The 25,437-nt window shown below is 47.2% G+C and overlaps 2 pseudogenes; both read left to right on the top strand.

The window, feature by feature from the left end:
- Positions 1-1,974: 1,974 nt before the first annotated feature.
- LOC132590557 (zinc finger protein 418-like) lies at positions 1,975-3,553 on the top strand (annotated as a pseudogene).
- Positions 3,554-15,587: 12,034 nt separating this feature from the next.
- On the top strand, positions 15,588-23,511 carry LOC132590552 (zinc finger protein 84-like; annotated as a pseudogene).
- Positions 23,512-25,437: the final 1,926 nt, after the last annotated feature.

Genomic DNA, 25,437 nt, shown 5'->3' with positions numbered 1-25,437 from the left:
CACAGTTAAGTGAGCACCTCTGGGACAGTTCCCCCCCAATCGCGACCCTTTGTCCCCGACCTTCAAGGAAGGAGGAAAGCCACTGCAAGGCCAACCCCTGAATCCCCGCGTCGGCAAAGCGGCGAGTCAGCAACCGATGGTCGACCATATCGAACGCCGCCGATAGGTCCAACAACATCAGTACTGCCGAGCCACCCCGATCCAGATGCCGTTGAAGGTCATCTACCAGGGCAGCCAACACCGTCTCCGTCCCGTGACCTGGACGGAAGCCGGACTGAAGTGGGTCGAGGATGGAAGCGTCCTCCAGGAAAGTCTGTAGCTGCCTCGCCACTGCCCTCTCAATAAGTTTGCCCAGAAAGGGCAGGTTTGAGACCGGCCTATAGTGTGCCAATTGGGCCGGGTCTAGAGATGGTTTTTCTAAGAGGGGCCAGACCACGGCCTCTTTAAGGGGCGCCGGAAAAAGCCCTTCCGTTAGGGATCTGTTTATGATATCCCGTATAGGATTTAATAAGCCAGGAAGGGCAAGGGTCCAATTTGCAAGTTGTTGGGCGGGCAGATGAGAGAATCCTGTCGACTTCCTCCAGGCTGAGGGGGCTGAAACCATCCAGGATATAATTCGAAGACATGCTCGGGGCCTCGGTTGCGTTAACTGTCTCAAAGTTGACAGGGAGGTCGTGGCGGAGTGACGCGATCTTGTCCGCAAAATAGTTCGCAAAAGCCTCACAGCCTATCTCTAATTCAACAGAATTTGGTCTGCCCTCTTACACTGGCTGGGATTGCGGGCTAAGATCCTGACCATGGTTCCAGAAGAATTTTTACTCTTGAATTTATTTCCTTCCTGACAGAAGAATTATTACTTTTTCTTTCTCTCTGCAAATGAAGCCAGAAGTATAAGAGAGACTTTGGTGGAGAAAGACGATCGCCTTGCATCCAAAGAAAAGCTGGGGAGTTTCTCAAGAGGATCTCAGGAGCATATTTCCTCCCCAAATGAGCTGCCTGACAGTAAGTATCATTCAGTTAGGACAAGAAAGAGGCAAGGCATAGCTATGGGGGAGTTTGGATTGACTTTGGAGCAACATTTAGTTAATTATTTTATTTATTTTTATTTCTTGCATTTGCATCCCGCCCTCCCCAAACGGGCTCAGGGCGGTTAACAACAATCACTGTTCGATGACAGATTCACATTATAACAAAAAAACATGATTAAAACATTCAAATATTAAAACATTTTAAATACAGTTCAGATGGCGCGCTCTGTCTGTTTTGAATTAATTTCTGATGCTCTTGTGGGGTAGATAGTACACACTCCCATAGATGTTAAAAGTACCTCCATTTAATTATTAAAAGCCTGCCTGAGCAGGTATGTCTTACAGGCCCTGCGGAATTGTGATAAATCCTGCAGTGCCCTGGTCTCCTCAGGAAGAAGAAGAAGATATTGGATTTATATCTCGCCCTATACTCTCAATCTCAAGTGTCTCAGAGCGGTCACAATCTCCTTTACCTTCCCCCCCACACCACAACAGAGGTGGGTGGGGCTGAGAGAGCTCTCCTCAGAAGCTGCCTTTTCAAGGACAGCTCTGCAAGAGCTATGGCTAATCCAAGGCCATTCCAGCAGCTATAAGTGGATGAGTGGGTAATCAAACCCTGTTTTCCCGGATAAGAGTCTGCACACTTCACCACTACACCAAACTGGCTCTGGAAGAGGCAAGGAATAGCCATGGGGTATTTTGGATTGAGTTCGGAGCAACATTTGGTTGGTACAATCAGACAGCCCACTGCAGGGACAGGAGGCCTTCTGGGGACTGGGACTTGTAGGGTCAGGAGCTCCCTCTGAGCAAAAGCTCAGGTGTGGCTCTCGTAGGGATGAGGTATCCTGAAAGACTAGATATCTGGGGAGGGTGGGAGAGAGGTTAAGATCAGGCAAGCCGAAGGAGGCCGAAGGGCCCTCAGTCCTTTCCTCCTGCAGTCACATCGATGCCTTTAGAACTTACCTGCCCTCCAGGTGTTAATGGGATCTCTCTTCTTATTCCAGCCCAGGATGATCAGAGCAATGAGGAGGGTGAGGAACTGGATCAGCAGTTGCCAGATCGAGTTGAAAAGGTGGACTTGAATGAAAACATCAGGAATCCAGGTAGACCTAAGAGAAAGAAAGGCAGCCATACAGCTGAGAAGAGAGATGGAAGACGACATAATGCACATTTTCCAAAGCACAGGATAATGAGGGCAAGTGCATCCGTTCAGTGTGTAAAGCACTTCAAAACCAGATCACAGCTCCCTCTGCACCAAAGACAACAAAGAGGGCAGAAATCATTTGAATGCACAGAGAGTGGAAGGAGATTCAGTGAGACAGGGAATCTTCACAAGCATCAGAGAACGCACACAGGGGAGAGACCTTTTGAATGCTCAGAGTGTGGGAAGAGATTCAGTCAGAGTGGCCATCTTCAAAGTCATCAGAGAACACACACAGGGGAGAGACCTTTTGAATGCTCAGAGTGTGGAAAGAGGTTCAGTGAGAGTCGCCATCTTCAATGTCATCAGAGAACACACACAGGGGAGAGACCTTTTGAATGCTCAGAGTGTGGGAAGAGGTTCAGTGAGAGTGGCACTCTTCGAAGTCATCAGAGAACCCACACAGGGGAGAGACCTTTTGAATGCTCAGAGTGTGGGAAGAAATTCAGTCAGAGTGGCTGTCTTCAAAGTCATCAGAGAACACACACAGGGGAGAGACCTTTTGAATGCTCAGAGTGTGGGAAGACGTTCAGTGAGAGTCAGAAACTTCAGAGGCATCAGAGAACCCACACAGGGGAGAAACCTTTTGAATGCTCAGAGTGTGGGAAGAGATTCAGTCAGAGTGGCCATCTTCAAAGGCATCAGAGAACCCACACAGGGGAGAGACCTTTTGAATGCTCAGAGTGTGGGAAGAGATTCAGTCAGAGTGGCCGTCTTCAAAGTCATCAGAGAACCCACACAGGGGAGAGACCTTTTGAATGCTCAGAGTGTGGAAAGAGATTCACTGACAGTGGCAGTCTTCAAAGGCATCAGAGAACCCACACCGGGGAGAGACCTTTTGAATGCTCAGAGTGTGGAAAGAGGTTCATTGAGGGACAGACTCTTCAGAGGCATCAGAGAAGCCACACCGGGGAGAGACCTTTTGAATGCTCAAAGTGTGAGAAGAGGTTCACTCGGAGTAGCAGTCTTCAAAATCATCAGAAAACCCACACGGGGGAGAGACATTTTGAATGTTCAGAGTGTGGAAAGAGATTCAGTCACAGTGGCACTCTTCATTGTCATCAGAGAATCCACACAGGGGAGAGACCATTCGAATGCTCAGAGTGTGGAAAGAGATTCAATCGGAGTGGCCATCTTCAGAGGCATCATAGAACCCACACAGGGGAGAGACCTTTTGAATGCTCAGAGTGTGGGAAGAGATTCAGTCAGAGTGGCCATCTTCAAAGTCATCAGAGAACACACACAGGGGAGAGACCTTTTGAATGCTCAGAGTGGGAAGACGTTCAGTGAGAGTCAGAAACTTCAGAGGCATCAGAGAACCCACACAGGGAAGAAACCTTTTGAATGCTCAGAGTGTGGGAAGAGATTCAGTCAGAGTGGCCATCTTCAAAGTCATCAGAGAACCCACACAGGGGAGAGACCTTTTGAATGCTCAGAGTGTGGAAAAAAATTCAGTAACAGACGGAATCTTCAAAGGCATCATAGAACCCACACAGGAGAGAGACCTTTTGAATGCTCAATGTGGAAAGAGATTCAGTCGGAGTGACATTCTTCCAAATCATCAGAAAACCCACCCAACGGAGAGAAATTTTCAGTGCTCAGAGCATGGAAAGAGATTTAGTCGGAGTGACACTCTTCAGCAGCACCAAATAACCCAAAGAATAGAAACCATTTAATTGCTTAGCCTGTTCAAGCAGGTTTTATCTTATTTTTTCGCTAAAAAAGAGCCACAATCCATATAAAGAACTGACACTATATAAACTATTGTAGAATGCTTGAATCTACACAGAAATGTAACTGTAACCAGGAAGAAATATTTAAAAATTCTTTAAATATTGAAGAAACTTTAGCCATGTTTGAAATGAAGGGGAGACCCCTGAATAATTATGAATATAGTAATAATAATTGAAAATATGGTTTTGCCTTTAACAGCAAAGAGAATGTCTGATGCAATATTTGAAGAGCTGTAATTGTTAGAAAAGCAGGCAGCTTAAATTGGTGTAAGACACAGATGTGTACTGATAATGGGCAGGCCCTCTGAAGAAGCTCCTTGCCGAGAGCTGATAAACACATGAAGGCAAAGGAACACAGCAGAGGAAAACGACAAGAAAAGGAAAGCAGGAGGTGGAGCATTTGAATTACATAAGGACTGTGGGCTAGTCTGGTTGTTTTGGGGATGAATAAAAATGGTCAGAAGGCTGATGATTTTAACTTTGTCATTTTGAAGCTTATGCTGACAAGTTCACTTTGATATCAAAGTAAAATATCTCGGTTTAAGCCAAGCAATGTGTGGGGCCTCGTTATTCTACTGCTACTTAAAAATGGTGCATTGGCCGGGAATGACGAGGTAAGGATTTTTCCTTCCCTTTGATGACTGCATAACCGTCTGCCTTCACCCTCATGGCAGGAAAGAACTGGACTAGGCATCAAGGTCAGATTTTTGACTTGAGTCCAGCTCTCTCTGCCCTGGTGGGGGGGGGGGTGCCCGGTCAGTCAATCGAGAACCCGCGCCTGGTTAAACCGACGTCTATGGGGAATTGGAAGATCTTCAGGATTGTGAGTATGAACTGTTTGGAATTTTGATTGCCTCTCTCTGGGAGAGAAGAAGGGCCTGATCACCCCTTAAAGCTCTGTCTATTAGGCTCTGGAGCTGAAGCACAGAAGTTAGGATCTGGGAGGATTTCTGTGGTGGGTGTGTATGTGAATGAGAGACAAAGCCTCTAAGAGAGAGGGATTTTCTCTTGTGTAGTTCCCAGTAGGGAAATCTTACTGGGTCACGAGAGAAAGGGAGTGTAAACCCCTCAGGGCTCCCTGGCTGCCAGACCCTGAACTGGCAGCTCCGGTTTTCTGTTTGAGAGACAGTTTGGTGTAGTGGTTAAGTGTGCAGACTCTTATCTGGGAGAATCGGGTTTGATTCCCCACTCCTCCACTTGCACCTGCTGGGATGGCTTTGGGTCAGCCAGAGCTCTCTTATCTGGGAGAGCCGAGTTTGATTCCCCACTCCTCCACTTGCACCTGCTGGAATGGCCTTGGGTCAACCGTAGCTCTCTTATCTGGGAGAACCGGGTTTGATTCCCGACTCCTCCACTTGCAGCTGCTGGAATGGCCTTGGGTCAGCCAGAGCTCTCTTATCTAAGAGAGCCGGGTTTGATTCCCCACTCCTCCACTTGCAGCTGCTGGAATGGCCTTGGGTCAGCCATAGCTCTGGCAGAGGTTGTCCTTGAAAGGGCAGCTTCTGGGAGAGCCCACCCACCTCACAGGGTGTTTATTGTGGGGGAGGGAGATAAAGGAGATTGTGAGCCGCCCTGGGACTCTTGAGTGGAGGGTGGAATATAAATCCAATGTCGTCGTCTTCTTGTTTTTCCTAGAAGTGTCTTGTCTAAATGTTTGGTGCCATGGGGAACGTAAAAAGCCAGAATTCTGGGGAATGTCAGAGAATGGTAGTTCCAAATGGGCAGGCAAGGCTCCTTTGTCCTTAGACCTCCCGTTCAAGAAAAATCTAACTTTTGGATTTGAATGTCTTTTAGAATGGAGAGACCTGGCTTTGTAAGGTAACAAAGACCTCTCTCCCCTTAATAAAATAAAGAACAGAAGAGCAATGATTTGGACTAAAATTAGATGAGGCCAGTTCTCAAGGGAAGGCCTGGAGATGTCCTGGAATCACAGCACAAAGTTCCAGGCTGCAGACTCAGTTTTCTCTGCAGGGTAATGGAAGTTTGGTGTGAGTGAGAGCTCAGAGCCTGGTTCCCTTGGGATCTCATCTTTCTTTAGACTTCTGTTTTAGATCTTAAGCAATCTGTTCTGTCTGGATATGGCAACCCCATTCAGGAAATAAAACTAACTGTAGAGAATGTGGTCTTGCCCAAAAGATCAGATCCCTGTTAGTGTGACGAAGTCTGCCACCTTTTTGGCCGAGGTGGGTCAGCAGACTTGCCAACTGATAGTTAAACACAGGTCCAGAGTCTGGTATTTTCCCCAGAAACACCAGGAAGGTAGGTTGCCACCAGACTGGATAAATCCTTTCGCACAGAGGCCCTAGTCAAGCCTCTGCCTATTAGGAAAACTCTAGAGAAAACCAAGCCACACCACTGCAGCAAGGGCTTCCCCAAGTCAGTTTTCACAGATTGATAGTAGGTACTTCCAAAGGCTAGCGGATGAGTTTGGCTCAGATTGTGGTGGCCTGAAAGTAACTAACCACACAAATAAATAAAGTTTATTTTACCGAATAGGCAGGTGTCAGACTATGTTTCATTGAAGTTACATTTAATTACTGAAGTTATATTTGTTTATTCAATACTAACCTGAATGCTTAATAAGCTCCTATGCTACTAACCCAGGTACCCTGCATAGTAAAGGGGGGAAAGCCGTGTGAATGTTTCCAAGATTTCAAAGGCCAGTAATAAAGCTTTGAAGTGCTCAGCTAACTTCCCAGGCGCCTCCTGAGCCGAGCAAGGACACCACCAGGGGGGGAATGTAACCACCAACTGTGAAAGATAAGCGGGCGTGTGAAATGTGTTACTCGCAGGGTCAGTCTGTACTTTTATTATGAGAAATAGTTTAAAGCGCAAACCCTTTGAAGTGTAATCTTAAATGTCATTGGTTCGAGCTATTCGCCATTAGTTCCAATGAATCCATGCTAGAGTAACATTGTAGTTACCAATAAATGCAACTTAGTTTCAAAAGAAACAAGTCTGATTATTTTGCGAACTTCAATGAACCCTTTGCTGACAGCATGAAAGCATTGGTTTTAGTGAGTTGTTCAATGTAATTAGCTAACTGGGGATAAATTCAGAGAGCTATATATTAGCATACAGAGTTCAAATGTCCAGATGAAATCCAAGGGTTTCCCCGAATGGAATTAGCAAAATAGGCTCTAGTCTAGGTTAGGCTAGGCAAAGAAATGTACTCGTTATTTTTTATGCCTCCCAGACCCTCCTGGTATATCCAGTTAAGGCTATTCAGCTATTTCAGCGCTAAAATTAGTTGGTACATGGCTACTGCATTACAGTCATCCCAAAAGAACTTAGGTTTAGCTCTTTTAAAATGCAGCAAGGATGCAAATTAAATAAATGCAATTTATTGTCATGATTGAGAGAGATATTCAGAGAGTTGTACCTTTATTTTCATTTTTAAAATGCCAGAATCAAATATCTCTGAGAAAGAGAGTTTAAACTAGTTTTGTTAAATATTTACTGCTTCAGTTCTATAAATTTCAGGCTCAAGGAAAGGCCTCTGAGCATGTACAGAGAGTGCCTAAATCAGCCCCAAATTGGAGCCTGGCATAGGGAAGTTAAAGATTGCAGATTTGAAGTCTTCTTGCCCTTCCCCCACAAGAACTCCATGGCACAGAGTGTAAGAGCTGCATAATTGCAGTCCTAAGCTCTGCTCACAACCTGAGTTTGATCCCCAGTGGAAGCAGGGTTTTCAGGTAGTCGGCTCCAGGTTGACTCAGCCTTCCATCCTTCTGAGGTCGGTAGAATGAGTCCCCAGCTTGCTGGGGGAAAGCGTAGATGATTGGGAAAGGCAATGGCAAACCACCCCGTAAAAAGTCTGCTGTGAAAATGTTGTGAAGGCAATGTCACCCCAGTGTCAGAAATGACTGGTGCTTGCACAGGGAACCTCTCCCTTCCTGCCCTCCCCCCTTGGGAAGGAATGTTAATCCTCTTCTCTTTTCTCAATCTGAAATCTTTAACAGAACCAGAAAAGGGCAACAGGAATAATTTTTAGCATGCCGTGAGATATTAAAAAGGAAACTTTAGTCTTAATTGTAGAAATGAGAAGTGTAAAATCTGAAACCCCACCAGGCAGACATATCTCATCACCTTCCCCATCTTGTGTTTATAGATATGCCCCATGGTATCAAAGGGGGGGAGGCACAACTGAGATATTTTTCTGAATTCTCATATTCTCCTGGGTTTGGGTCTAAAGATATAAATTCAAATTTTTTGAAATTCTGCAAGAATGTCTCCATAAACAAAATGAGTAAATTTAAAATGCCTGGAAGGAAGATGTGTATTAAAAAAAGAGGTCAGTTTGGAAGCTCCTTGGCTTGCTCAAAACACTACTGTTTTGCAAGGGTGCCAGTCTCCAGGTGGAACCTGGAGATCACTCCCCAAAATATAATGTAAGAAGAAGAAGAAGATATTGGATTTATATCCCGCCCTCCACTCCGAAGAGTCTCAGAGCGGCTCACAATCTCCTTTACCTTCCTCCCCCACAACAGACACCCTGTGAGGTGGGTGGGGCTGGAGAGGGCTCTCACAGCAGCTGCCCTTTCAAGGACAACCTCTGCCAGAGCTACGGCTGACCCAAGGCCATTCCAGCAGCTGCAAGTGGAGGAGTGGGGAATCAAACCCGGTTCTCCCAGATAAGAGTCCACACACTTAACCACTACACCAAACCAGAACAATTAAGGTGAGTGCCTCTGGGAGAGAAAGTGTCCAGGAAAATGGACTGAATGCCTTGTAATCTTCAAATTTAATTCAAATATTCAGAGATCTCCAGCCTGGAGCTGGCATCCCAAAGTTCCACTTACAGCTAATCTTTCTCTGCCAGAGAAAAGACTCTGCCTGTAAACTGCCCTGAGGCTAAGAGTTCTTCTAGATTAGAAGCTATTCCTCTGATAATTTATTTCTTTTTATTTGCTTTACCTTTTGGGTCTGAGAATAATTTTCTAGTGGCTGTTATTAGTTTCCCTTGTACTTAGATTGTGTAGCGTTAATTTTAAGGGGAATATTTTTAAGATATTTAGCTTGTGATCATCTTTGTTTTAAAGAAATGGTGTACCTAACAGATGTTAAGTTTTTTGATCTAGGACAATGGGTTGGAAGTTTATATTTGTAATCTTGGGTTTATATGGAGCATCTATTCTGCTAAAGCAATACCGGATCCAACCTTTTGGAAATTTTATTTTCTTGGGATTTTTGTTAAGTACATCTCATACCAGAAGCATGTGGTCTTCAGGTGTTGCATCTGGCAGTTTTTCTGTCTTATTTTGGGTTGCTTCACAACTTTTTCATTTGAGATTTCAGGTTTTCACGGCTGGCATCATCATTACGGTTTGTAGAATCTTTCGGGCTCAAGTGCCGTGTTCTACTGGAGAAAGTTTTTCTTCCAGACGTTTCGTTCTCAGCTGCAGAGAACATCCTCAGTGGCGTTGCAGCCGGAGCAGGCGCTCTGACCTTCTTGGCTGCTGTGCATTGAGTGAGGCCAGGGCTGCTGGAGAGCTGCTATTTCTAGGCTGGAGGGAGTGTGGTGAGAGGGCAATTGGTTTGTGGATGTGCCCATTGTATGGTGGGGCTTCCTGGAAGGGAAGTGATAAGGAAACTGGCTGTGGAATGTGACCATTGTTCTGTGTTGATTGCTAGGAGTGTTGGAAGGGGTGTGAAGATAAGGAAGAGGGTTGTTGACTGTGCTGATTGTTCTGTGGAATGTGCTGGTTGTTCTATGACCTGCAATTTACAGTCTGTAGGGTGTTTTGCAGAGCTGGGTACCAAGTTTGGTGGATGGAAATGCCTTCTTCCTTTCTGTTAAAGTTGTGCTGGTGTTTGTAAATCTCAATAGCTTCTCTGTTCAGGCGGGTAAGATAATGTGAGACCGTAGAAAGGACTTCAGTTCTTTCAAAGTGGATGACGTGGTCTCCTTCTTGAAGTGCATGTTCAGCGACAGCTGATTTTTCTGATATCTTTCAACACCCCTTCCAAAATTAGTGGTTCTGGGGCAGGCAAAAAGTTCTCGGTCAAAACCCTTGGGGAAGCTTGGACGCTATTTAAAACTATAATCCTAGAAGCTCAGATAAAATACATACCACAAGTTAGGAAAGGCACAAACAGGCATAAGAAAAGGCCTGCGTGGTTAACAAACAAAGTAATGGAAGCTGTAAAAGGTAAGAAGGACTCCTTTAAGCGGTGGAAAACCAGTCCAAGTGAGATTAGTAAAAGGGAACACAGGCTGTGGCAAATCAAATGCAAGACTGTGATCAGGCAGGCAAAAAGGGACTATGAGGAGCATATCGCAAAAAACATAAAGACCAACAATAAAACTTTCTTCAAATATATTAGAAGTAGGAAACCAGGCAGGGAGGCAGTGGGGCCCTTGGATGACCATGGGGTAAAAAGATTACTGAAGGAGGATAGGGAAATGGCTGAGAAGCTAAATGAATTTTTTGCCTCCGTCTTCACTGTGGAAGACGAGAACTTTTTGCCCGCCCCAGAACCACTAATTTTGGAAGGGGTGTTGAAAGACCTGAGTCAGATTGAGGTGACAAAAGAGGAGGTCCTACAACTGATAAACAAATTAAAAACTAATAAGTCACCGGGTCCGAATGGCATACATCCGAGAGTTCTGAAAGAACTCAAAGTTGAACTTGTGGATCTTCTAACAAAAATCTGTAATCTTTCATTGAAATCTGCCTCCGTTCCTGAGGACTGGAAGGTAGCAAATGTCACCCCCATCTTTAAAAAGGGTTCCAGAGGAGACCCGGGAAATTACAGGCCAGTCAGTCTGACTTCAATACCGGGAAAGTTGGTAGAAACCATTATCAAGGACAGAATGAGTAGGCACATTGATGAACACGGGTTATTGAGGAAGACTCAGCATGGGTTCTGCAAGGGAAGATCTTGCCTCACTAACCTGTTACATTTCTTTGAGGGGGTGAACAAACATGTGGACAAAGGAGACCCAATAGATGTTGTTTACCTTGACTTCCAGAAAGCTTTTGATAAAGTTCCTCATCAAAGGCTCCTTAGAAAGCTTGAGAGTCATGGAGTAAAAGGACAGGTCCTCTTGTGGATCAAAAACTGGCTGAGTAATAGGAAGCAGAGAGTGAGTATAAATGGGCAGTCTTCGCAGTGGAGGACGGTAAGCAGTGGGGTGCCGCAGGGCTCGGTACTGGGTCCCATGCTCTTTAATTTGTTCATAAATGATTTAGAGTTGGGAGTGAGCAGTGAAGTGGCCAAGTTTGCGGATGACACTAAATTGTTCAGGGTGGTGAGAACCAGAGAGGACTGTGAGGAACTCCAAAGGGATCTGTTGAGGCTGGGTGAGTGGGCGTCAACGAGGCAGATGCGGTTCAATGAGGCCAAGTGCAAAGTAATGCACATTGGGGCCAAGAATCCCAGCTACAAATACAAGTTGATGGGGTGTGAACTGGCAGAGACTGACCAAGAGAGAGATCTTGGGGTCGTGGTAGATAACTCACTGAAAATGTCAAGACAGTGTGCGTTTGCAATAAAAAAGGCCAATGCCATGCTGGGAATTATTAGGAAGGGAATTGAAAACAAATCAGCCAGTATCATAATGCCCCTGTATAAATCGATGGTGCGGTCTCATTTGGAGTACTGTGTGCAGTTCTGGTCGCCACACCTCAAAAAGGATATTATAGCATTGGAGAAAGTCCAGAGAACGGCAACTAGAATGATTAAAGGGCTGATTAAATGATTAAAGGAGCACTTTCCCTATGAAGAAAGGTTGAAACGCTTGGGACTCTTTAGCTTGGAGAAACGTCGACTGCGGGGTGACATGATAGAGGTTTACAAGATAATGCATGGGATGGAGAAAGTAGAGAAAGAAGTACTTTTCTCCCTTTCTCACAATACAAGAACTCGTGGGCATTCGATGAAATTGCTGAGCAGACAGGTTAAAACGGATAAAAGGAAGTACTTCTTCACCCAAAGGGTGATTAACATGTGGAATTCACTGCCACAGGAGGTGGTGGCGGCCACAAGTATAGCCACCTTCAAGAGGGGTTTAGATAAATATATGGAGCACAGGTCCATCAGTGGCTATTAGCCACAGTGTATGTGTGTATATAAAATTTTTGGCCACTGTGTGATACAGAGTGTTGGACTTGATGGGCCGTTGGCCTGATCCAACATGGCTTCTCTTATGTTCTTATGTTCTCCAGCTTTTGCTCCAACCCCAGAAAGCTTCTGAGAAGCAGCAAGCCCCATTGTGGCTGGGAAAGGGGGGCCTCAGGGAGCAGTTCTCTCCCCGATGTTATTTAACATCTACATGCGCCCCCTTGCCCAGATTGCCCGGAGTTTTGGACTGGGCTGTCATCAATATGCGGATGACACCCAGCTCTATCTGCTAATGGATGGCCGGCCTGACTGCGTTCCAGTGAACTTAGACCGGGCACTGCAGGCCGTGGCAACTTGGCTTAGGCTGAGTGGGTTGAAGCTGAACCCGACGAAGACAGAGGTCCTTTGCGTGGGGCGCGGCGCTCTGGGAAGGGAAATACCTCTCCCGGTTTTTGACGGTGCGCCGTTGAAGGCGGCGGGCCGGGTCAAGAGCCTGGGAGTCCTACTGGAGCCTTCACTATCAATGGAGGCCCAGGTAGCGGCCACTGCCAAGTCGGCATTCTTCCACCTGAAGCGGGCAAGGCAGCTGGCTCCTTTCCTGGAGCGCCGGGACCTGGCAACAGTGATCCATGCGACGGTCACCTCAAGACTAGACTACTGCAATGCCCTCTACATGGGGCTGCCTTTGTGTCGAACCCGGAAGCTGCAGCTAGTGCAGAACGCAGCGGCCAGGCTGTTATTGGGACTCCCGAAATGGGAGCATATACAGCCGGGGCTGCGTGAACTGCACTGGCTGCCAGTTACATACCGGGTCCGATACAAAGTGCTGGTTATTACCTTTAAAGCCCTATATGGCCGAGGACCTGCCTACCTGAGGGACCGTCTCTCCCCATATGAGCCCCAAAGAGCACTGAGGTCGGCAGGGAAGAACACGCTGACTATCCCTGGGCCAAAGGAGGCGAAATTACAGAGTACACGGGCACGGGCCTTCTCTGTTATAGCCCCGTGCCTTTGGAATCAACTTCCGGAGGAGGTACGGGCCCTGCGGAATTTGGACCAATTCCGCAGGGCCTGTAAGACCATCCTTTTCAAGCAGGCGTTTGTAGAACTTGATAGGATGGCTGTTTAATTACCAACTATTTATCTAGTGACCCCTGCCATAATACAAGTGTACAGATAACATCAGGAAGATCACCGCCGTTTAAACTATGGAATGATCCAGACATTTGGAACTGGTTTTAGATTGTTGTTTTAAATCAATGTATAACTTAAATGTTGTTTTAAATTACCTTATATTGTATATTTTATATTGTATAATTTTATCGAACTCTTGTCAGCCGCCCTGAGCCTGCCTAGGCGGGGAGGGCGGGATATAAATAAAATTTATTATTATTATTATTATTATATAAAAAGCCCCATGAGTTTTAAAATCCTAGCTACACCTCCGGCTCCCCCTCCCCTGTGGGGCTTCTCTTGACCACTCTCCGGACAGGCAGTTATTTCAACATGCCAGGAGGGGTTGACAAACCCCAGGAGGGTAATACAACCAGGGAGAATCAGGGGGAGACAGCAAACCAAACAAATACCATGATACAATAATGAAGAAACCATCAAATTCACTTATACAAATTTATCAAAAATTATCATAACTATAGTGACATCAATTTCTGATAAAATTGTATATGTGAATTTGATGGTTTCTTCGTAATTTGTGGGGCAGATTGGGGCAGGGGACCCCCGGTTTGGAGGCCCTCCCCCTCGCTTCAGGGTCATCAGAAAGCGGGGGGAGGAAAATGTCTTTGAGCACTCCATTATTTCCTATGGAGACCGATTTCCATAGGGTATGAAGAATTGATCTGCGGGTATCTGGAGCTAGTGGGGGGCGGCTGTTTTTTGAGGTTGGGGTACCAAATTTGCAGCATAGTATCCAGTGCCTCTCTCCAAAACACCTTCCAAGTTTCAAAAAGATTGGACCAGGGGGTCCAATACTATAAGACCCCAAAGAAGGCGCCCTTATCCTTCATTGATTCTAATGGAAGGGAGGTATTTAAAAGGTGAGCAGTGGTCCCTTTCAATACGATGGCCAGAACTCCCTTTGGAGTTCAATGGTGCTTGTCACACCCTTGTTCCTGGCTCCACCCCCAATGTCTCCTGGCTCCACCCCCAAAGTCCCCAGATTTTTCTTGCATGGGACTTGGCACCACTAACCAGGCGCCGAACTTCACCCGCTGAGTTTCTGCCTGCCCTGCTACAAGGCAGACAAGCGCCCGAGCTCTGCAAGGAAACGGGAGCAGGAGAAGGCCGGGCCGGGGCTAAAAGACTGCGCGTGGAAAGGAGCCCCCCGCCGCCCACCTGCAAGGAAGGAGGGAAGGAAGGAAGGAAGTCGCAGGGAGGGAGGGAGGCCGGAACTGTTGGGGCACGGAACCCAGGGGCCGGGGAGGGTTTCCCGGCGAGGGCGGCGCGCTGTGGCTGCTGCACCCGGAGGCCCTGGGGGAACGGAGCCGGCGGACTGGTGAGTCTTGCAGCCCCCTCCTGCTGCTGTTGCACGCCGGCTCTGGCTCCCCGAAGGCAGCCCCGCTCGCTCAATGCACGGAGCCCCGCGAAAGGAGGCGGGAGGGCTTGGCAAGCAGAGAGGGCTCCGGAAGCCTGCAGGGAAGGACCCGCCTCTCCTTCCTGGGAGGGGCTTCAAGAGAGGCTGCGGGGCCCCTGACAGCAAGGAGGGTCCTGTGCATTGAGGGGAGGGGCTTGTGAGTTCCCTGCATTGTGCAGGGGGTTGGACTAGATGACCCTGGAGGTCCCTTCCAGCTCTAGAATTCTATGCTTTAACTGGGCTCTCCTTCCTTGGAAGTTTCTAAACAGAGGTTGGATGGCCCCCTGACAGCAATGAGCATCTTGTGCATTGAGGAGGAGGGGCTTGTGAGTTCCCTGCATTGTGCAGGGGGTTGGACCAGATGACCCTGGAGGTCCCTTCCAACTCTAGGATTCTATGCTTTAACTGGGCTCTCTTTCCTGGGAGGGGTTTCAAGAGACGCTGGATGACCCTCTGACAGCAATGAGGATCCTGCGAATTTAGGGGGAGGGGTTTGTGAGTTCCCTCCATCTTGCAGGGGGTTGGACTCGATGACCCTGGGGGTCCCTTCCAACTCTAGGATTCTATGCTGTAACTGGACTCTCCTTGCTTGGAGGTTTCTAAACAGAGGCTGGATGGCCCCCTGACAGCAATGAGGGTCCCGTGGATTGAGGGGGAGGGACTTGTGAGTTCCCTGCATTGTGCAGGGGGTTGGACTAGATCACCCTGGAGGTCCCTCCTTACTCTAGGATTCTGTGCTTTAACTGGGCTTTCCTTCCTGGGAGGTTTTTAAACAGAGGCTAGATGGCCATCTGACAGCAATGAGAGTCCTGTGGATTGAGGGGGAAAGGTTTGTGAGTTTCCTCCATTGTGCAAGGGTTGGACTAGATGACCCTGGAGGTCCTTTCCAACTCTAGGGTTCTATGCTTTAACTGGCCTCTCCTTCCTGGGAGGTGTTTCAAGAGAGGTAGCATGGCCCTCTGACAGCAATGAGGATCCTGTTGATTGAGGGTGAGGGGCTTGTGAGTTCCCTGCATTGTGCAGGGGGTTGGACTATATGACCCTGGAGGTCCCTTCCAACTCTATCATTCTCTGCTTTCAGGGGCTTGGGTGATATTACAATGACTGTTTTCATGTGTGTGGGGGGTCATCCTCCTTACCTCATTGTTTGTACTTGCAAGCAGTTTTAGGGCTCTGCCCCCTCCCCCCTTTTTTCGTGGCAGTATTTGTGGGTACTGAGACCCAGCACCTGTTGGTGGGAGTTCTGCCAAGCCCTGAGAGGGGAATTGGTGGAAAGTAGCGAAACTTTCTATTTGAATACAGGCACTTTAAACAGCAAGAAGGACTGGTTTTAGGGGCTCCTTTTAGGCATCAAACACAATTTTCTGTAGTTTGGTGTTGGGAGATGCCGGTCACGTTCGAGCTGAGCACGCTTCTTCAGATTCACTGAAATGCAGGCTAGCAGTCCATATGTATAGGAAGAGGGTGAGCAGCGGATTAGCACACAACTCAGTGAAAATGTATAAGAGATGTGAGGACCCAACAGGGATAACAAGCTGAGTTTATATGGTCCCCATATGTTACAGGATGTCTGGCTTGGCACGGGTAAAGGGAGTGGAGTTCAGAGCCTTTCTCACCCGGTGGATTGTAGAGACCGCATTTGTTTGGATCCAATTCTGGAGGGAAACATGTGGAAACACTTTTCTTCTGATCCACCGGGGCGATTCTCATTTGCTTTCCTTGTGACATGTAATTCTCTCTGTCTCTCCTTCCCCCTCCCCAAAAAGAAGCCTCTCTTCATAGTCAAGTCACTAAAGGGACATTGACACAGTCAGAGGTGGCCCAAGAGAAGGGGATGGAAGAGCAGGACCCAGAAGGACCTGGAGTTTCGAAGATGGCAAGCAGAGGCCCCCGTCCCACCCTAGCTGGGAGCAGCCTTGAATTCTGGGAAAGCCCTGTGCCAGAGAACCTGCCTAAGGACACTGTGACCTCAGACGCACATTTCCAAAGCTTCACACAGTTCTGCTACCACGAGACTGATGGGCCCCGAGAGGTTTGCGGCCAGCTCCATCGCCTTTGCAACCACTGGCTGGAGCCGGAGAGGCGCACCAAGAAGCAGGTCCTGGACGTGGTGGTTCTGGAGAGGTTCCTGGCCCTCCTGCCCCAGGAAATGCAGTGCTGGGTCAGAGGATGTGGGCCGGAGACCAGTTCTCAGGCGGTGGCCTTGGCTGAAGGTTTCCTCCTGAGTCAGGCAGAGGAGAAGAGGCAGCCAGAGCAGCAGGTGAGGGGGTTTCCTCTGGCTACGTCCCATTCAATATCTGGCCTTATCTAAGGTTTCCTTGAGGGAAATTTCTCCAAGTGTTAATCCTCCAAATGGGAGATTTAAATACCTCCTTCAGCAGCCTCTTCTAGTAGATAATTTCTGCTCCCTCCAGATAATTGACCAGGTCTGCTGATGAAAGGGTGCAGAGTCTGGGAGTGGGGCAGGATCCAGTGCATGGTCTCTTTTCCATCCCGTCTCTTACCCCTTTCCCTTGCTGCCGTTTCAGATGTGGGGACCATCGGTGAAGGCAGAAGCTGCATTCTCTGGGGCAGACGGAGCTTCCTTGGAGCAAGGGCAGAGGGCGCAGACCCAGGAGGGTGCCCAAGATGCCCTCTCCTCTGGTAAGGACTCTTTGTGCCTGGAGGCGATAGGGGCACCCCGTGAATGTGATAGGGAGAGCATTCAGGTCAGGAAAAGAATGAAATAGGTCTTCACAGAACACACAGCAATCAATACCCACTAACTGTCATTCTTCTCCAAGGGGATCAGACCGATTCAGCCTTCTGGGGCAGCAGAGCGCTGGAAACCAGTTCCTAGAGGCCAGTAATCAAGGGGGAAATGTGGCTTCTGTGCCTGTGCTTATAGGGGCATCTGAGGGGCCACTGTGGGAAACAGGATTGTGCAATTGGGATGGCAGGGTGTGGCCGGAACCCCAGGAGATTTGGGGAGGCCTTGCTGTGAAACTTACCACGGATAGTACCCTAGATCAGGGGTGTCAAACTCCTTCGTTAGGAGGGCTGGAGCTGACAGAAATCGGACTTTGTGGGGCCAGGCCGTTTCTGTCATAAAATATATTCCCAGGTAGTGTAGATATAAACTTTATAACAGACGCAAACAAACACAGTTAAAGATATTATTTTTAAACTTAAAATGCAAACTTGCTTAAAACTCTTCCAGTATTTTGTTTGTTGGAAAGGTGGGGAAAACAGTGAAATTTGGCAGTGCAATTTTTAAAATAAAACATCAAGAAAAGGCACAAAGGCTCTGACTCTGTGGAAACAGTGAAATGGCATTGTAAGCTTCTCCCCCACCCCCAAGTCTACTCAGGTTGGCAATGGCTTTCCAGTACAATATCCCCCTTTGGCTGTGGGTTCCCACATTAGAGTACTCACTAGATTAGAGCCATTCAACAGATAAGCTGGCTGAAAGCATCAACATTTTGTTTGCAGGGACACAACTCCAGGAAGCATGAGTTTGAGCTGCCTATAGGAACTCTGAAAATGTAACCCTCTCCACTCCATTTGAAACCATTGCAGAGCAAAGAGAAAGCTACAAGGAAAACATGGAATGGACCTTAAAATCCACCCCACGTTTTCCTTGCAGCAGCCAGCAAAGAAAGGCAGGAAGAGCCGGGAACTGAGACTCAGCCTTGGAGCTTCAAGGGGGTCTTTAAAGAGCTTTTGAAGCTCCCAACTGAAGGAGACTCTTCCTCAGAGCTTCAAAGAGCCTGAGAATTGAATTGGAGGTGGTCTTCGAGGTTCAAAGGGTAAAGACGAGGGGGCAGAAAAGAGCTCCGTGGGTCTGATCAAAGCCCTGGGTGGTCCGCTTCTGGCACATGGTCCAAGTGGTTGACACCCCTGCCCTAGATTCTCCAGATTCTCCAGAAATGCTCCAGTGACATCTGGGATTTGGGCTAAACATGATGGTGACATTTCATGCAACGTCATTTCCACCCCTATCTATATCCACCCCCAGCCCAGACTAAAGGGTCCAGGCGGCAGGATAATGGGATTCCTGAGTTTGGGCTCTGATCCAGCAGGGATGCTGTAACTTTAGGAACTCCAGAGTTCCCAGGGCACGTTTGAAGTCTGAAATATGTTGGCAGAGATTTTCACCCCGAGCCTCCTGGGTATTTCTCTTCTGCCTCTCCCAGGATTTAGTAAAAAGTGTGAAAGAATGTGTGGAGTGTACAAAGGGCAACCTCTCAGACGCCTGGGAAGGGGGTGTGTGAAGCAGGGAGTGACAGAGCAAATGGAATAAGAAGTCAAACCCCCTCCCTTCTTCCTTTCTGTTATGAACAGGCAGTGGAGAGACGCTGTTGAGCCGCTGTCTTTCTGGAGGTGTGGAAACGGCTGCTTTACCTCCAGTTCAGGTAGGGGAGATGAGCGGGAGACGGCCTGGGTCCCCCTTCTTTCTCGGGGAGGGGGTGCTTCTGCTCCCACAGTTTCTACAATGGTCCGGATGAGAGAGGATCTAAATGCAGTTCCCTTTACCCATGCCAAGCCGAATATCCTGTTCTGCCCCAGACTCCTCCCTTCCAGTGTGCAATGTCTGTTCTGCATGGAACACGCTTCCTTGGGAGGTGGTGGGCTCTCCTTCCTTGGAGGTTTATTTATTTTATTTAGCTATTATGCGGATTTCTAGTCCGCCCTTTCCCAAGTGGGATACAGGGCTGATTTATAGCATAATAAAATAATTAAATCACACAATAAGACAGGTTAAATTAAATAGTTAAAACCATTAAAAAGAAAGAAAAGACAGATGGCTAGATGGCCGTCTGACAGCACTGAAGATCCTGTGAATTTTGGGGGAGGGGTTTGTGAGTTTCCTGCATTGTGCAGGGGGTTGGACTAGAGGACTCTGGAGGTCCCTTCCAACTCTAGGATTTTGTGATCGCTGACGAGGGAATCTGCTTTTTCTTTCAGTGCCCCATTTCCTTTGAGGAGGTGTCTGTCTGCTTCACCCCAGCAGAGTGGGCGCTGCTGGATCCGGGCCAGAGGACTCTCTACAGGGAAGTCATGCGGGAAAACTATGGAAGCGTCATCTCTCTGGGTAAGGAGCTTCACAGGGGCCAAAGGTGTGAGTTGGTACCCCTGGTATGATGCTGGAATCAAACTGTTGAATAGCAATACATCATGTTGAGGCCTTTCCAGCTTTGGTGAGGGGCGACTGAGACCAGTGTTGTGGCCGTCACCGAAGCCTGAGAAGGTGTCCCGGATAACAATGTTTGGTAAAACCTTTTTGGAGAAACCATAGAATGTTTTCTTACATTACAACAGCACAAGAAAGGTCCATTCTCACATTACAGAATTACATGAGAGGCAGGCCCGTACCTAAGGGAGGTCCCAGGGGGGCACGGCCCCTCCACCGAACCCCTCCTCAACATGTATGGCCCCTCCTTTCCCCGTCGCTCTTGCAGCCCCTGATCTCATTGCTGCTGTTCTTGCGGCGCTCACCCGATCTCCGAACTCCTTGTCTGGCTGCCCCACCCGATCTCCCCGCCGCTGCTCTTGCAGCCCCCGCACAAACTCCCCGCTGCTTTTCTGGTGGCCCCCACTCTCATCACCGCTCTTGTGGCCCCCACCTGAATTCCTCACTGCTGCTCCGCAGCCCGCCACCATCTGCAAGTCAGACGGACCATTTAATACTCATATTAACCCTTGAGGCGAACTAGGCTGCTTTGCCTCACAGATCTGTCCCTCTTACACTGGCTGGGATTGCGGGCTAAGACCTGACCATGATTCCAGAAGAATTTTTACTATTGAATTTATTTCCTTCCCGATAGAAGAATGTTTACTTTTTCTTTCTCTCTCTCTGCAAATGAAGCCAGAAGTATAAGAGAGACTTTGGTGGAGAAAGACAATCGCCTTGCATCCAAAGAAAAGCTGGGGAGTTTCTCAACAGTATCTCAAGAGCAAATTTCCTCCCCAAATGAGCTGTCTGACAGTAAGTATCATTCAGTTAGGCCAAGAAAGAGGCAAGGCATAGCCATGGCGGAGTTTGGATTGACTTCGGAGCAACATTTAGTTATTTATTTATTTTAGTTTTATTTCTTGCACTTGTATCCCGCCCTCCCCAAACGGGCTCAGGGCGGCTAACAATGGTCACAATTCGGTGACAGATTCACATTATAACAATAAAACATTATTAAAACATTAAAATATTAAAACAAATACAGTTCAGATGGCACGCTCTGTCTGTTTTGAATTAATTTCTGATGCTCTTGTGGGGTAGATAGTACACACCCCCATAGATGATAAAAGTGCCTCCGTTTAGTTATTAAAAGCCTGCCTGAGAAGGTATGTCTTACAGGCCCTGCGGAATTGTGATAGATTCTGCAGGTCCCTGGTCTCCTCAGGGAGGGCCTTCCAGAGGGCAGGCACAGCCACGGAAAAGGCTCTTGCACTTGTAGTGGTCAAACGGGCATCCTTTAGCCCGGGGATCTTGAACAGATTTAACGAGCTTGATCGTAGTGCTCTCTAGGGCTCGTGTGGGGAAAGGTAGTCCAGAAAGTAGACAGGACCCAAGCCATATAGGGCTTTAAAGGTCAAAACCAGCACTTTGAACCAGGCTGAGAACACTACAGGCGATCAGTACAGTGTCTCCAGTGCAGGTTGGTACAATCATACAGCCCACTGTGGGGGGAGGAGTCCTTCTGGGAGTGTCCAGAAGAATAAGATATTGGATCTATATCTCGCCCTATACTCTGAATCTCAAGAGTCTCAGAGCGGTCACAATCTCCTTTACCTTCCCCCCTGCACCACAACAGACACCCTGTGAGGTGGGTGGGGCTGAGAGAGCTCTCCTCAGAAGCTGCCTTTTCAAGGACAGCCCTGCGAGCGCAATGGCTGATCCAAGGCCATCCCAGCAGCTACAAGTCGAAGAGTGGGGAATCAAACCCCGTTCTCCCAGATAAGAGTCCGCACACTTCACCACTACAGCAAACTGGCTCTGGAAGAGGCAAGGAATAGCCATGGGGGATTTTGGATTGAGTTCGGAGCAACATTTGGTTGGTACAATCAGACAGCCCACTGCAGGGACAGGAGGCCTTCTGGGGACTGGGACTTGTAGGGTCAGGAGCTTCCTCTGAGCAAGAGCTCAGGTGTGGCTCTCGTAGGGATGAGGTATCCTGAAAGACTAGATATCTGGGGAGGGTGGGAGAGAGGTTAAGATCAGGCAAGCCGAAGGAGGCCGAAGGGCCCTCAGTCCTTTGCTCCTGCAGTCACATCGATGCTTTTAGAACCTACCTGCCCTCCAGGTGTTAATGGGATCTCTCTTCTTATTCCAGCCCAGAATGATCAGAGCAATGAGGAGGGTGAGGAACTGGATCAGCAGTTGTCAGATCATAATGCACGTTTTCCAAAGCAGAGGATAATGACGGCAAGTACATCCGTTCAGTGTGTAAACCACTTCAAAACCAGATCACAGCTCCCTCTGCACCAAAGACAACGAAGAGGGGAGAAACCATTTGAATGCACAGAGTGTGCAAAGTTGTTCAGTCAGAGTAGCAATCTTCAAACTCATCAGAGAACCCACACAGGGCAGAGACCTTTTGAATGCTCAGAGTGTGGAAAGAGATTCAGTCGGAGTGACCATCTTCAGAGTCATCAGAGAACCCACACAGGGGAGAGGCCTTTTGAATGCTCAGAGTGTGGAAAGAGATTCACTGTCAATAGCGCTCTTCAACACCATCAGAGAACCCACACCGGGGAGAGACCTTTTGAATGCTCAGAATGTGGAAAGAGATTCAGTGAGAAACAGCATCTTAAAAGTCATCAGAGAACCCACACAGGGGAGAGGCCTTTTGAATGCTCAGAGTGTGGAAAGAGGTTCAGTCAGAGTGGCAATCTTCAATACCATCAGAGAACTCACACAGGGGAGAAACCTTTTGAATGCTCAGAGTGTGGAAAGAGATTCACTGTCAGTAGCTCTCTTCAAAGTCATCAGAGAACCCATACAGGGGATAGACCTTTTGAATGCTCAGAGTGTGGAAAGAGATTCACTGTCAGTAGCGCTCTTCAAAGTCATCAGAGAACCCACACCGGGGAGAGACCTTTTGAATGCTCGTGTGGAAAGAGATTCAGACAGAGTAGCAGTCTTCAAAGTCATCAGAGAACCCACACAGGGGAGAGGCCTTTTGAATGCTTAGAGTGTGGAAAGAGATTCACTGTCAGTAGCGCTCTTCAAAGTCATCAGAGAACCCACACCGGGGAGAGACCTTTTGAATGCTCAGAGTGTGGAAAGAGATTCAGACAGAGTAGCAATCTTCAAAGTCATCAGAGAACCCACACAGGGGAGAGGCCTTTTGAATGCTCAGAGTGTGAAAAGAGATTCATTGACAGTGGCAGTCTTCAAAAGCATCAGAGGACCCACACAGGGGAGAAACCTTTTGAATGCTCCGAGTGTGGAAAGAGATTCACTGTCAGTAGCCATCTTCAAAAGCATCACAGAACCCACACAGGGGAGAAACCTTTTGAATGATCAAAGTGTGGAAAGAGATTCAGTCAGAGTGGCCATCTTCAGAGTCATCAGAGAACCCACACAGGGGAGAGACCTTCTGAATGCTCAGAGTGTGGATAGAGGTTCAGTGATAGACAGAATCTTCAACGCCATCAGAAAACCCACACTGTGGAGAGACCTTTTGAATGATCAAAGTGTGGAAAGAGATTCAGTCAGAGTGGCCATCTTCAAAGCCCTCAGAGAGTCCCTTTGAATGCTCAGAGTGCGGAAATAAATTCAGTGGGAGTGACATTCTTCCTAATCATCAGAAAACCCACCCAATGGAGAGACCTTTCCAATGCTTAGAGCGTGGAAAGAGATTTAGTCGGAGTGACACTCTTCAGCGGCACCAAAGAATAGAAACCATGTAATTGCTTAGCCTGTTAAAGCAGCTTTTATCTTATTTTATAACTAAAAAAGAGCCACAATCCGTATAAAGAACTGGCACTATATAAACTATTGTAGAAAGGTTGAATCTGCACAGAAATGTTACTGTAACCAGGAAGAAATATTTAAAAATGCTCTAAATATGGAAGAAGCTTTAGCCGTGTTTCAAGCCTTCAAATACATCCCACTACCCCATATGATCTTAGGAGGACACCAGACTCTTTTCTTCCAGGCAGTTGGCAACCCTAGATTGTTTATTAATCTGAGAAAACGAAGCTGAACTAAGGAATGTTCATAGGTTGTTTAAGAGATTATTATGTGTATCAGGTACATCAGACTTATACTCCTTATACATAGCTATCTGGTCCTTTGAAATTAGTTTTAATAAGTTGATGAATATTGCTATGAAATTATTGCAAATTGCTAAATTATTATTGTAAATTGTTTTTTTTTTCCCATCTAATTGTGGGGACTGGGGTGAACAGAAGTATCATTTGTTATTGAAGTTCGTTCCCTCTCAGATGTTTGATCAGCAACACAAATCGTAAATTGCTTCGGCTCCTGCTGCCAAAGGAGTGTTGTTCTAACCCTCTGTGAAGTATTCCAGCTGGGGCTTCAGTGTGCTCTACCTAAGCATCCTACACCTGCAAATGATACTTTATCTTTTGGCCTTGATTGGCTGACAGGCTCTTTAATGCTGCTGGAGGCCTTCCTTTAGGGGGATTAGCCTTTTACCCTCCTGGTCACCTGGGTCTGAGAGTTTGAAACTTTCTCTGTTATCTGACAATGATGCTCATGTAAAAAACCCAGGCACCATCAGTGGGGCCAGGACACTGGGAGCCCTGATAGCCACAGAGTACAGATGGAACTCTCTGTCTGGGGCAAGTGATGCTTTGTATTCTTGGTGCTTGGGGGCACAGTGGGAGGGCTTCTAGTGTCCTGGTCCCACTGATGGACCTCCAGATGGCGCCTGTTTTTTTCCATCTTTGTGTGACACAGAGTGTTGGACTGGATGGGCCATTGGCCTGATCCAACAGGGCTTCTCTTATGTTCTTATGTGACACAGAGTGTTGGACTGGAGGGGCCACTGGCCGGATCCAACAGGGCTTCTCTTATGTTCTTATGTGACACAGAGTGTTGGACTGGAGGGGCCAGTGGCCTGATCCAACATGGCCTCTCTTATGTTCTTATGTGACACAGAGTGTTGGACTGGATGGGCCATTGGCCTGATCCAACAGAGCTTCTCTTATGTTCTTTTGTGACACAGAGTGTTGGACTGGAGGGGCCACTGGCCGGATCCAACAGGACCTCTCTTATGTTCTTACGTGACACAGAGTGTTGGACTGGATGGGCCATTGGCCTGATCCGACATGGCCTCTCTTATGTTCTTATGTGACACAGAGTGTTGGATGGGCCATTGGCCTGATTCAACAGGGCTTCTCTTATGTTCTTCTATTCCTGATGGCACCTGGGATACAAATTAAATATTATTATTATTATTATTATTATTATTATTATTATTATTATTATTATTATTATTATTATTATTATTATTATTATTATTATTATTATTATTATTATTATTATTATTATTACAAATGGAAAAGTTTCCAAAAGAAGATAGAACTATAATATTGTATATGCTCTCAGCTGCTAGGACATTATATGCGCAGTTGTGGAAGCAAGAAAAAATACCAGAAAAATGGGATTGGAGAGTTAAAGTTATGACATGGAGTGAAATGGACAAATTAACAAGAACTTTAAGAGACTGTGATTTGGAGGTTTTTAAGATGGAGTGGAAAAAATTTAGAAGATATGCAGAAAAAGAGTGGAAAGTAAAAGGACATTGGACAATCCTTCTAAGAAGAATATTAATTTTTGGTTTAGGAGTTAAGTGTATCTTTAAATAT

The sequence above is a fragment of the Heteronotia binoei genome, chromosome 2 (genome assembly GCF_032191835.1).
Source record: "Heteronotia binoei isolate CCM8104 ecotype False Entrance Well chromosome 2, APGP_CSIRO_Hbin_v1, whole genome shotgun sequence".
Taxonomy (NCBI): Eukaryota; Metazoa; Chordata; class Lepidosauria; order Squamata; family Gekkonidae; genus Heteronotia; species Heteronotia binoei.
The sequence above is the reverse complement of the archived record's forward strand: the minus strand, read 5'-3'. Positions and strand labels throughout refer to the sequence as shown.